Source organism: Polypterus senegalus, chromosome 1, assembly GCF_016835505.1.
Source record: "Polypterus senegalus isolate Bchr_013 chromosome 1, ASM1683550v1, whole genome shotgun sequence".
In the NCBI taxonomy this organism is placed as follows: Eukaryota; Metazoa; Chordata; class Cladistia; order Polypteriformes; family Polypteridae; genus Polypterus; species Polypterus senegalus.
Window position 1 is genome coordinate 331,395,325 of NC_053154.1, and position 12,975 is coordinate 331,408,299.

General features: G+C 46.1%; 1 protein-coding gene across 2 annotated transcripts in view; it reads right to left on the reverse strand.

Annotated features, from left to right (window-relative positions):
• prr33 (proline rich 33) overlaps positions 1-12,975 on the reverse strand; it is a 40,276-nt gene that overhangs the window by 22,126 nt on the left and 5,175 nt on the right. Inside the window, exon 1 of one of the 2 annotated variants that reach the window (XM_039738316.1) lies at positions 9,991-10,106. The exons of the other annotated variant lie outside the window; for it this stretch is intronic. The gene's annotated coding sequence lies outside the window, so the exon portion shown is untranslated. Of the gene's footprint in view, positions 1-9,990; positions 10,107-12,975 lie in introns of those variants that run through there. 2 annotated transcript variants of the gene reach the window in all.

Below are 12,975 nucleotides of genomic sequence, written 5' to 3' on the forward strand. Positions count from 1 at the left end.
TTTAGTTCAGCACACCCTGACTAGAGCTGCGGATTAACGGTGCACACTGCGTTTCTGCTTGTCAGACAGTTGCACAGGTCGGGTCAGGTCAGGCTGGGGGGTCTGCACTGGTACAACGCCCACCACACGATGAAACAGATCGGGATCCTGGTGGGTAACCCCCCCAGACTGACCCACGGTCCAGTCCCACCTTCCAGAAGTGATCCTCTGTCTAGATGTTACGTGGGTGTCCCCTTGGCCTGGTCCTCAACAAACAGGGTGCTTTGAGGTGGATGACCCTCGGGTAATCGTGCCACATGGGCGTAGTGCCGCGACTGACGCTCCCTCACAATGCAGGTCGTGTGCCTCATTCGGGACTCCGTGAGCAACACAAAGTCAAACCAACGGTACCCAAGGACCCTCTGAAGGGACACAGGAGTCCAGTCTTCATCTGAGCTCCCTCCTAAACGCACACCTCTGTTCACTTGGCCACACCTGAATCAACGCTCTCTGTCAATGAAATTCATTTAATGTGTTGTAAAATTGAAAAGCTTTTTATCTTTTAAAGTAAGGCTCCACATCTTCATCCACCTTAATAAAGGGTTACGTGTCTGTGTATTCATTAGGTTGCTAAGTCTCTGTCATTCCAACAGTTGGTGCCTCGCAAATATTAATACAGCTTTTATGATTCTCATACTAAATGGCATATAACAGAGGCATATGTATAGCAAGTGGCATTCCAACAGATGGTGCTTCACAAACTTTGAGTTACATTATTTGTATGAAAATGTGCTGTATAAATACATATTGCTGTTGTACTGTAAATGCTGGTGATGCACCATCTGTTGGAATGACAAATGCATTGAATACACCTCTATTATACACCATTGCCATGGAATTAGTAAAAGAGGTGCCAGCCGTTGGAATGACAGATGCAATGCCTGTTTTCCCTAAATGTATTACAAAAAAAACTACACTCTAATTGATGGTGCACTGCAAACATTAACTCGGCGGTCCACGCTGATTACTTTGGCTTCTCAGCACAGCAAGTTTCTTAAGAAAGACAAAGACTTTGACACTCAACTAAAATGACATTCAGGTGGGTCTCGGGTTATGGTGGTCTTGTCATTCAGCATTTCCACAGTTAGGAATGAACACGTAAAACCCACAAATGTTTCTTTTCTTCTGAATTTCATTCAAATTCACTTTCGTCTCGTGACTTCCACTTCTACTTTTAGCGCAGATGAATATAAATTGAAGGTTTGGGACTTAAAGGCCGGTCATTATGCTTCACTAATATTTTGTTAAAAACTCTGAAATGTTTGCCCATAAATAAAGGGTTATGCCTTTTTGTCCAATTTCCCAATAAATGACAAAACTGGGTTTTGAAGGGCAGCCAGAGCAAAACTCATTGAAGACCCCCAGAGTGGTTTGCCGCTGGACTCACAAGGGTGAAAGAAACAGCAGCAGGAGTTTTGGGGAGATGGGGGGGGGGTATCGAAGGGGGGAATGTAACGAAATCAAAAAGACGCTCTAAGTCAAGGTCACCATTCAGGAGGGCATCTGTCACCAAGGAGGACTTTCTTTACATGGGCCGCTGAGGTGGTCTTTAAGTGTCCACAAACTCAGACAATCCAGAAATCCAAGGGACTGACCTTCATAGCCCACGAGCCCCGAGACTTCCCACAGCACACAATCCCAGATGTCACTCCTTAGCAAACACACAGCCACCACGTCACTAAATACTGTAGATAGATAGATAGATAGAATGAAAGGATATATATAATAGATAGATAGACTAGATAGATAGATAGATGAAATAGCACTATATAATAGATAGATAGATAGAATGATAGATAGATAGATAGATAGATAGATAGATAGATAGATGATAGATAGATAGATAGATAGGCATAGATAGATAGATAGATAGATAGATAGATAGATAGATAGATAGATGAAAGGCACTATATAATAGATAGATAGATAGATAGATATAATAGATAGATAGATAGATAGATAGAATGAAAGGCACTATATAATAGATAGATAGATAGATAGATAGATAGATAGATAGAAATGAAAGGCACTATATAATAGATAGATAGATAGAATGAAAGGCACAATATAATAGATAGATAGATAGATAGATAGATAGATAGAATGAAAGGCACTATATAGATAGATAGATAGATAGATAGATAGATATAGAGTGATAGGCAGATAGATAGATAGATAGATAGATAGATAGAATGAAAGGCACTATATAATAGATAGATAGATAGACACTAGATAGATAGATAGATAGATAGATAGATAGATAGATAGATAGATAGATAGATAGATAGATAGATAGATAGATAGATAGATAGATAGATAGATGGTGAAAGGCACTATATAATAGATAGATAGATAGATAGATAGATAGATAGATAGATAGATAGATAGATAGATAGATAGATAGATAGATAGATAGATAGATAGATAGAGTGAAAGGTGCTATATAATAGATAGATAGATAGATCAGGAATCAACAGCCACTAATTCTCCGTTAACCAAATGTCACGTCCAAAACAGAAGCTAAATACTCTCAGAAAGCGAAGTTCTAAGTTGTCACCTTATCAATTAGAAAATCAGACTTCTGTCCCCAACCTTCCTGGCAGAATGCCATTTTAAATATTGTCACTCCAATGACATTATGTGATGCCACTTCCAAGGGCCCATCTCAGCAGTGGGCACCCGCATAATAAAGGTGGCATCACCCATTAAACAAACAAGGTGTGTAAAGTCCTTCTAAAGAATTTCAAAGTTAGAAATCTAGAATCCGATTCCCCAAATAAGAAAGCCCCCCTATAGCGGGACAAGAACAAAAGGAAAGACACAAAACAGAAAGAGAGAGACATTAAGAGGAGTCCAAGATGGTGACTCGCGTGACTTTCCTGCCAGTTGTCTGACGTCTCCATCATTTTCTTTACCCTAAGTCAGTGCCCACGACTTGCTGCTGTGTTTTCAGGTTGTCTGTGCCAAATCAAGACCACCGAGAGACCAAAGACAAAACGTGATCCAGAGTTTGAACTCTAAATGATCGCCTCACAGATCTTTAAACACAAACTAAACTGAAATTTCTTGTGAGAATCCGTGAGCTCGGACAACCCTGAAATCCAGGATGATGACTTTTATACCCTCAGTATCACACATTAAAGTAGAAAGCAGGACAAAAGACGCCATCAAAACCAGTAAAAGGTTCAGACAGAAATATCAGCTTCCAGTTACTGCAACACCAAAACAAGAAGGAAAAAATTAAAGCAAAAACAAACAGGGACAGAAATCTAAAATGACTTCAAATGAAGGACACAGAATGAAGATTTGTTTTAGCGTAAGACTGAATGTCAAAAAGGTTTGTGGAATCGGCCAACTCAGATGAAGAAGAAGAGCTCAAATGGTGGCCTTCTAACAGGACATCATTACTGGCAGTTCACGACCTCTGAGGCCACGCCTCTAAGTCTGAGGGGCTGTCCTAACCACAAGATGACAAAAATGGCGGAGACAGAAAATAAACATGGTGGTACGGTGGCGCTGTGGGTAACGCTTCTGCCTCACAGTAAGGAGGCCTGGTTTCGCTTCTCGCGTCCTCCCTGCGTGGAGTTTGCATGTTCTCCCCGTGTCTGCGTGGGTTTCCTCCCACAATCCAAAGGCATGCAGGTTAGGTGCATTGGCGATCCTAAATTGTCCCTGGTGTGTGCTTGCTGTGTAGGTGTGTGTGTATGCCCTGCGGTGGGCTGGCGCCCTGCCCAGCGTTTGGTCCTGCCTTGTGCTCGGTGTTGGCTGGGATTGGCTCCAGCAGATCCCCGTGGCCCTGTGTTAGGAGGTTGGATTATGACAGGGTGGTCACCTAGGGTGGGAATGTTTTTGTGGGGCAGCATCTAGTTAACTGAAATGACCAGCAGATCATCCATCATGGTGGTGGTCTGGCAAGGGGTGTTTCGACCAATCACAAATCACCATCCCGACCTATGTACGACTTGCACAGAACCTCAAAGTGGATTAGCACAACCCACCCCAAACACTCTGCGGCCTTCAATTTTGTTTGTGGCAGTGGTCTTCAAGACCCCCTTCCAGACCTCTGCTCGAGTGGGCCCTGGTCCTCAGTAAAGCTGGACGGGCAGCGTGGCACTACATTTCATGGGCGCCAGAGCTGCTGACACTGACGTGATGTGCCCTGAGGAATCAACGATTCTCTAGAGACTGTGACGGTGACACTACGGCCATCAGCAGTAGAACACGTGCCCAGAGAACAGGACCATATTGGCATTTTTCGCAGTGATGGTGCCATGTTCACCGGTGATGCTTTCCTGGAGGTTTGCTGCGCAGGCGGCTTAGCCAATCATGATTTGTTTTTCCAAGCGTCCCATAATGCTTTGCGAGGCCAGTGTGACATCACAGAGCAGAAGCAGCCACGCCCAGATTTTTCATGCAGGCGCCCCGTTAGTGTGCGTCACCCCCTCACATTTAACGTCACTGCCTGATCTGCATGAGTTTACAAAATAAGAGACAAACAAAAAAACAAAAACCTTTCTGTGTTTTCATTTCTGGGGTCCCACTGGCTGACAACAATGAGTGCTGCCACCAGATATGTAACACCATGCCAGCTACATGCGCCCAGTCCAGCAGAGCCCATCTTAATGCACATCGGGTGCCTTTTTGTGTGCCCCCCTCCTCTGGGTGGCAGGTGGACGTCAGGCCTGCTTCCCTGGCTGGTCTTGAAGGCGTCACACCACCTTATGCCAGTCTAGGTGAAAGCGTCGCTACAGCATGGTGATGTGAGATGACCAAGGGGAGCTGGGGACCTTTTCAGATGTGCACCTTTCAGGAGTGTCACCGGTTCTCCTGAAATATTTTGTGTGGGCGACTCGTGAGCTCAGCGGGACTCGACTCACGCTCAGAACATTAGAAGAGCGACGTGTCCGAGGTGAGGGTCTGCACCGCCACGTCTGAGGTCATGGGTGACACTGGGGGGCAACTGCCCTTAGTGGGGGAGTTCACGTATCTCTAAGCATTTCTCGACCTGTTGTACCGAAGGTCTAATTTGTACAATGGAATTGGATCTGATTGGACCTCGAGATCTCAGAGCAGTGCCGGTGCTCCGTTAGTCTGATTACCGGTGTGCCAACCAAACCGTTTGGTAGTTAACCCGCATGTCTGGGGTTTTCTCTCCTCTTCTGATCTGTGCCCAAGGTGAATGTCTAATCTGTCCTAATGATGGTGCCAGCCCTGAGTAAGAGCAAAACCATTTTATCCGTTCTCCTAATTTAGGAAACGTCTCTGGGATTTAGGAGAGTTTAGCAGCTGTCCAATCTTGCTAAGAGCTACCAGAAGATGGCATTCAGGCAGAGACTGGCACACACAACCCACAAAAAACTGAATGTTATAAAAACACTGGACAGCAATCTACCTTAATAAAAAGAGAAGTGTCTGTGTGTCTGCATATCTGTGAGTCCGTCTGGGTGCTATGTCTCTGTGTTTCCAACAGATGGTGCATCACAAACATTTATAGCAATAAAGTGCATTGCATTAGTCATTCCAACAGAAATTAAAACTGGTTTAACAAATCCCATTCCAGATGGCATATAACAGGGGCATTTGAATGGCATTTGTCATTTCAACAGATGGTGCTTTAGAAATGTTTGTGATAAGCACTTTGATCTACACCATTTGTATGAGAATGTGCTATATAAATAAATATTGTTGTTGTTGTAATGCATTTTATTACTGCAAATGTTTGTGATGCACCACCTGTTGGAATGACAAATGTTTGTGATGCACCACCTGTTGGAATGCAAATGTTTGTGATGCACCACCTGTTGGAATGACAAATGTTTGTGATGCACCACCTGTTGGAATGCAAATGTTTGTGATGCACCACCTGTTGGAATGCAAATGTTTGTGATGCACCACCTGTTGGAATGACAAATGCAATGCATTTTATTTCATAGTAGAAGGTGCACTGCTGATGTTAATGCTGAGGTCCGCGTTGACTACTTAGATTTCAACTTCTCTTAGGCGGGTAGCACAGCTAGTGAATTTATTCAGGGATATCGACTTGGCAGAGGTGGAATCGTATTTTTTGTGACAGATCTTGTAGGCTGTGTGACGGATTCATCCAGACAGAGAAGCCATGCACTGCCAGCCACAATGCTGCTCTCCGAAAAACACAGCATGGCAGTAGCGATGAGGTGGGTCTTTGCACCAAAAGCTGAACGCCATGACAACAGCGCTTGCCGTAAAACGCAGAAGTGTTCATTTGCCGACAGCTTCACGAGACGCCATGTTAGGGCAGATGGCATTCGTGCAAATCAACACACATACACAAAGACCAGAAGTGAATCTCAGGCGGATATCACGGCGACAACACACAGGAGCCCATGGATGCAAAGCACCCTGTAGTCACCCTGAAGATAGGCGGGGCTGGATGGGTGATTGACAGTGACGTGTCACACTGGGACACTGAGCTCTGCAATAAATCAACCCCTGGGAGGGTTCAAGAAAGCCAGCAGATAACGTCCAGGTTATCGGATGAGCAGAGAGCCACAGAGGATAAGTGAGATTCACGGAGAGAGGGGCTCGGCACACAACTCTAGAAAATGATCGATAACATTGGGAAGGTGAACGTGGCATCAGACAGCAGCACGATAGCCACGGCTGGCTTCAGTAACTGCTACTTTATGAGGTGCCCTCCGTAGCCATAACAGCTGGAAGGAGATTCTTCCACGATATGGCAGTGGATCATCCATCCATCCATCCATCCATTTCCTAAACCCTGATTATGCCAATCAGGTGAAACTGGAGCCCATCCCAGAGTGCACAGGGCACAAGGCAGGAACAATCTCTGGCACATCCCTGGTTCAGTAAATGTGCCCGTCATCAAACTTGAGTGTCACTCGGTGTGTGTGTGTGTGTCTCGGTCTTTGATCTCAGTGTTTGTCACTTTATTATTCTTGATGCTGTCACAAAGTGGTGATGATGACGTGCAGCTTAGTGCAGTAGTTTCCTTCTTCTTCTTTGATGATGATGGTGATGGTTATTATTACCGTCATCTTCCTCCTTGTGCTGAAGCCTTAGTGTCAGTACCACTAAACTATAAAACTTCAGGACGAGTGCCAGTTGCCGTGTAATCGAGACGTCTTTCATTCTCAGACGTGGACTTCTGCTCCTGGATGGGCCCGACCGCTCCTCTCGTGTCCTGCCCTGATGCCACACGACTTCTCACCCAAGTCAGACGCTTGATACGGACGGCCACAGGTATTTTCATCAGCACAATAAAAAGTTTGACTTGCATGAAACTTCAGAACCCAGTAAGACGCACACACTGCTGCCATGTCGGGTCTGCTCCTGGGTGAGTGAGATATGGCAGTGCCCCCTGCTGGGCAGGTTCACACTCTCTACGTGGGTGACTCTCTGCTGTCACAAGTGGAGGGCTGGACACCTCACCTGAGACGTGAAAATCCTGACGGTTGGGGTCTCCTTGATCCCCATCACACCTCTGCTACTGGCCTAGGACCACCAGCTGTTCAGTGCCCTCCTCATTTGTCAGCAGGGTTGCTGTGCCAAGTGAAAGTCTACTCTGCCAGGCTTACAAGTCACGTCAAGGCCTGAATATTATGATGGACCGGAGGTGCCACCAGATAAAGGGGCTGTTCTGCTGCAGGCCCACCATGACACTGGCACAGTCCTCACTGATACCATTACTGACCAGCTTTCTAATGTCAGTGCTGGCCACTGTACGGTGACCAAGCCAGCAATAGGGGGTCTCCTTTGAAGGAAAACCAGAATGAGACTTAAAACATCAACACTGAGCGACCTGCCAGGCTACGCCAAAGCCAATAGGAGAAGCAAAAAATGACAGGCAAGAGTCGAGTGACAAACTCAAACGTCAAGAAGGTCTTTCAGAATCCGTAACCTCGGATAAGAACACAATCTCATGGGCGACGTTTTAAGCCGGACCCTTAATGACACGGGAGCCGGCCGACTGACAGGAGGGCAAAAGAGGGCAGCAATCGACAGCAACCACAATGGAGGGGAAAATGGCACACAAAATGTGCAAAGCAACAAAAGTAAAACTTAAATCAAAGAAACGAATGGAAGATTCCAAATCTCGAGCTAAAGAAGCCCCTAAAATGAGGGGATGAAGAAAAACACCAAAAAAAGGAAAAGCGAATCCGTTCAGGTCAGCTACTCCAGGATCTCACAGCTGGTTTAAAAACAACCCCCAGGTCCTGGGGTCAGGCTCCACACTCTGGGGTCTTCCACCTGCACCACCTCACTTGTGTTATCCAATGGAGGACCCCAAACCCCCCCCAAAATGATGCCTGCGACCGATCTCTGCACGGCCTCCTTGGTGTGACTGGAGTGTCGGCCCAACCTTGTGTTCTGCTCCTGTGTGCTGAGGACATCCAGCATGTCACCTGCCTCAAGGCCTCGGTCTCGCCAACTGAACGCTGAATCCTGCCGACTACACCAGTCTCGCTCTGTGTGGCACTTCATTGAGTGTTAGCTTTTACTTTGAACCTCACGATTCCACCAGTCCACCAGTCTACTAGTGGTACTGTGACTCACTGGAGGTGACAGATTTACATCTTGGACCTCTAAACTCCTAATCCTGCCAACTACACCAGCCTTGCCTTCCTCTGTGCCTGGCATTGCCGTTTCCCTCATTGCCAGCCTCATGTCTCAGCTGCTGCCCGCTATCTTACTAAGGGGGGCTCACTGGAGGTGTCAGATTAGCTTCTTAGGCCATTGGACTCTGAATCCTGCCGACTACGCCAGTCTTTCTCTGTGCCCAGCAGTGTTTGTTAATCTTAACATTGAGCCTCACATCTCCACTGCGGTGCATTTGGGTGACTCAAACAGAGCCCATCGGGCATGCTGCCAACTCTCTGATGGGCACACCTCAGGCAGCAGGCACTACTACAGTATGAAAGCCCACCACTCCGTACCCCATACTAACACCTTGGACTCCTGATGTTGGTGAAGTGTTGGTGAAATGATGCCACCCTTCTCTGCTAAATCGTTTTGTTCTTTGAACCCGTGTCTCCTCAATGTGACTTTTGTCCCCTGCCTCTGCTGGTTGTCATTTCATTTCACTTTCAGTGAAAAGCATTAGAGATTGAAAATCTTCAGCATGAAACATTCATTTAACATTCCTGGAGCACTTGAATGGTGGGTTTGTGCCAAGGGCAGGTGAACGAACGGCCTGCCCACTGGGCTTCCTGGTGCTGCCGTGTGGTGGGTGGCCTAATTTCTGCAGGAAATGCCAGGATTATTTAAAGATTGATACACCCACCCTATTATGCTTTGCTGCCCACGTTTTATCTAAAAGTGAGTTCTCAAAGCATCCGTCCATCATTTGCCCCCACACAATAATCCCAAATCCTTTTATTGGAAAGCAAGCCCCCAAAATGCATATATGACAGAGGTTAATGCCAGGGCATAAAGGTGGCAGAGACCTTCTTGTGGTTCCTCCCTCCAGTACATAGTGGCACAGACAGGGGAGTGTGGCGACTTAAATAGCCCACCTGCAGTCGGTGCCCACCTTGTAATGTGGGTATAGCAACAGACTGGCATTCCAGAGTGACTCTGCAGGAACAATCAGTCGCCAACAGAACTCATATGCCGCTTGAGCCTGTGACTGCCTGGCCCACTGGCATGGCAGAAGGGGCACATACAGGGCACTCAGACTGAACTGCACCAGCCAGCCTGGGGGATTCTGCCCTTAGCCCTGAGGGGCACAAAACAAGGAGCCCAAGAATGGAAAACAATAAAAAAAAACCACACAAAGCAAGTGTCGTCCGCACACAGCCAGCCATCAGTGCTTACGCGGGCACCACTCAGCAGCGGCAGATACTTAAAAACATAAAACACAAGAAGAAAACGCAAGCTCGGTGGATTCTGAAAGGCGCTATAAACGGTGCAGATCAATCGTCTGCCTTTCATTCCCAAATCATATGCACTCACCATTTGTGGCGGCCAGGCAGGACCTCACGGGCAGGAGTGATTGCCCCTTGAAGCAACCCGGAGCAACTTGGCCTAATTTTAGCAGGGTGACAGAATCCTGCAGGCTCAAGTGACACCGTCACCTGTTACTTGTCTCAGAACTTTACTGAAAGCTGTAAATCAGTCGAGTCCGATGAAACGAGGATCGAGAGCTTTACTAGAGTGCAAAAAAAATAAAAAAAGAGGTTGAGGGGCGCTATAAAAAGGGCAGCCACCCAGCATGAAATGCCCCAGGTGCCAAAAGTACAAGTGTCAAGTCAATGAAAGGTGCTATATGGAGTCAGCGGCCCCCCGCCACAGTGCAGGGCGCTTTATGAAATGACAGCCGATACAACATGGCTGGGGGGGTGTCAAGAAAAGGAGAAGGGGGGGTCGATGTGACTAAACAGACAGCTGACCTTTCTGCAAAATGGGCCTTTTATGAAAGGCGCTATATAAAAATACTTACATTACAAATAACAATCTCTGTGATGAGACTGAGCTAAATGGCTTTGTGGGACACATAAGGACCTGCATGACAAACGTTACACCAGTCAGAGCAAATTAATTATTATTAATAAGGCACTTGGTTACGAAAGGCACTATATGACACAGATGACGTGATGACGCTCATCAAACCGAACACAACAGAAGTTGTGAAGTGGTCTCTCAGAACAGACACTGCAGACCACAAACACACTGAGGACGGCTGTGATCTCTCAAAAAGGCGCTATATAGACCGACCTCAAACAGGTGTGAAGGAGGGTCCAGAGCCAAATACAACTGGCAGAGCTGGCAGAGGTGGCAGCCCTGGTGCACAAAGGAATGAAGGACTGGAAGGGAAAAAGAGGGAATCAAAAATGATTGGAAAAAATGGACAAATTAAAAAGTGAATGAATGAATGAATGAAAGGGAACAAACGTGACTGGAAAATGAACAGAATAAATGGATGAGTGAGTGAACGAATGAAAAGGGACAAGATGGAGTTGAAAATTAATGGAATAAATGGGCGAATGAGAAAGTGGATGGATTTATAAGTGAAGGAATGACTCAAGGGAAAAACTATGGAAAAATATTCTAATGAATGGATGATTGCAAGCAACAAAGATGGACTGGAAAATGAATCCATGAACAAATGAATGAATAAAAAAATGAACAAACGAATGCATGAATGAATGAGAGGGACTGGATAATGCAACAATGGAAAAATTCGGGTTTGAATTAATGAGAAAATGGATGGATGGATGGATGAATGGACGAATTAATTAATATATGAATGAATGTAAGGGATATGAGGGACTAGAGGATGAATGAATGAATGAATGAATGAAAAGGATAAAGAGAGAGCAGACAATGAATCAGTGAACTAATGACTGACTGACTGACTGAGTGACAGTAACTGCTCTTTTAGATTCCTAGACTCTCTGCTTTAGATAAAGTAAACCTTAATATAGCGCCTTTCCTAATCTAACGCGAGGATGTGTGTACAGAGCACAATGCCAGTAAAGTCCGCCGTTTCGAGGTGACCACCGGTACAAAGTAATGAGCCCGTCCTCATGAGGTGTAACCTCGAAGTCCGGCACACACAGCCAGTCATTTGTACGAAGTGCTTCATGAAGTAAACTGTCCTTTAATGGCGCCAGCCTTTGATTATCACCCTGCAGTGACGTGTCATACTGAAGCCTTGGCAGGCAGGCGGTGTGGCTCAGCAGTTACCGTCCTGGACCGCCTGCTGCTGACTCCCCCCAGGCTGTGACCCCCGAGCCCCCCACCCCACAGCGTGCATGGAGCTCTTTTCAAAGAGACGACTGTCACAAAGCACTTTACATAACGAGTCTGTGTGTTTATAGTGCCTTTCAAAGCAGACATCGGCACAATAGACTTATGCTCATAAGTCCGAGTACATAACCTCATGTCTCTGTGTGTGTTCTTCCTGGGATGGACTAGGATCCTGTCCACTGATGTTTCCTGCCATGTGCCCGATGTTTGCTGGGACAGGCTCCAGGTACCCCACAAACCAGCCCTGGATAAGCTGATTAGGAAGAAGGATGGATGTTTTTAAACCATTTAAGGCAGATGGAGCCTGTTCTGGCATTACTGGGCACAAGCAGGACAATCCCTGATGGAGCTCCTGTCCTTCCCAGGGTCCATGGATGCTTTGTGTGTTTGGGGCTGTGGGATCTTGCAGACTGTCTCATCATTGTGTCTTCAAGCACGAACCATTTCACACACTTGCTTTCATCCCAAGACCTTTCAAAAATCCATAATTATTTATATAGCGCCTTTTTATATAAGGAAGTCTTTGAATGTTTATCACTACAAAGAATTTTACGAATTATCAGGTGGACTTCTTTCTAGAAGGCTCTACAAGCACAGCATTCATAGCGCCCGTTCAGTTCAAGGAGCGTTACACGTCATTTCAAAGTTGACGCAATATCTTTATATAGTGCCTTACTATGGAGGAATATTTCAGACAAAACAAATACATTACGAAATGTGACAACAAATACGTTTTCACAAACGAGCAATTATATGAGAATAAGTAATTAAACGTGTCACGAAATATTCTTCTTCTTTCTCATTTTTTATTTCAGAGACGCAACATAAAACTCCGCTTAGACTGTCACTTCCGCTCGTCAAAGTTGAGAAGGCGGGTTATAGCGAGTGCTGTGTTTTGATTGGTGAATGCAAATCTTCGCCCATGGAGTGCCACATTTACGGCAGACACTTCGGATCCGAACTCCTGTTGAGAAATTAATGTCGCCGCGTGTCACTCTGATTGTTGGTAGGTTTATCTTGCACTCGTCTCGTATCCGCCACGGACGCGCACGCGCACTGTCACAAGTTCGCTCGCGCTTGTGAGCCGCCGGTTTCTCAAAGTAAACAAAGCGCATGCGCAGGTCTGGGGCTGCGGACGTCTGCGGAGGATGCGAGCGCACAGAAACGGCTGCACATCGCGGCGACTTT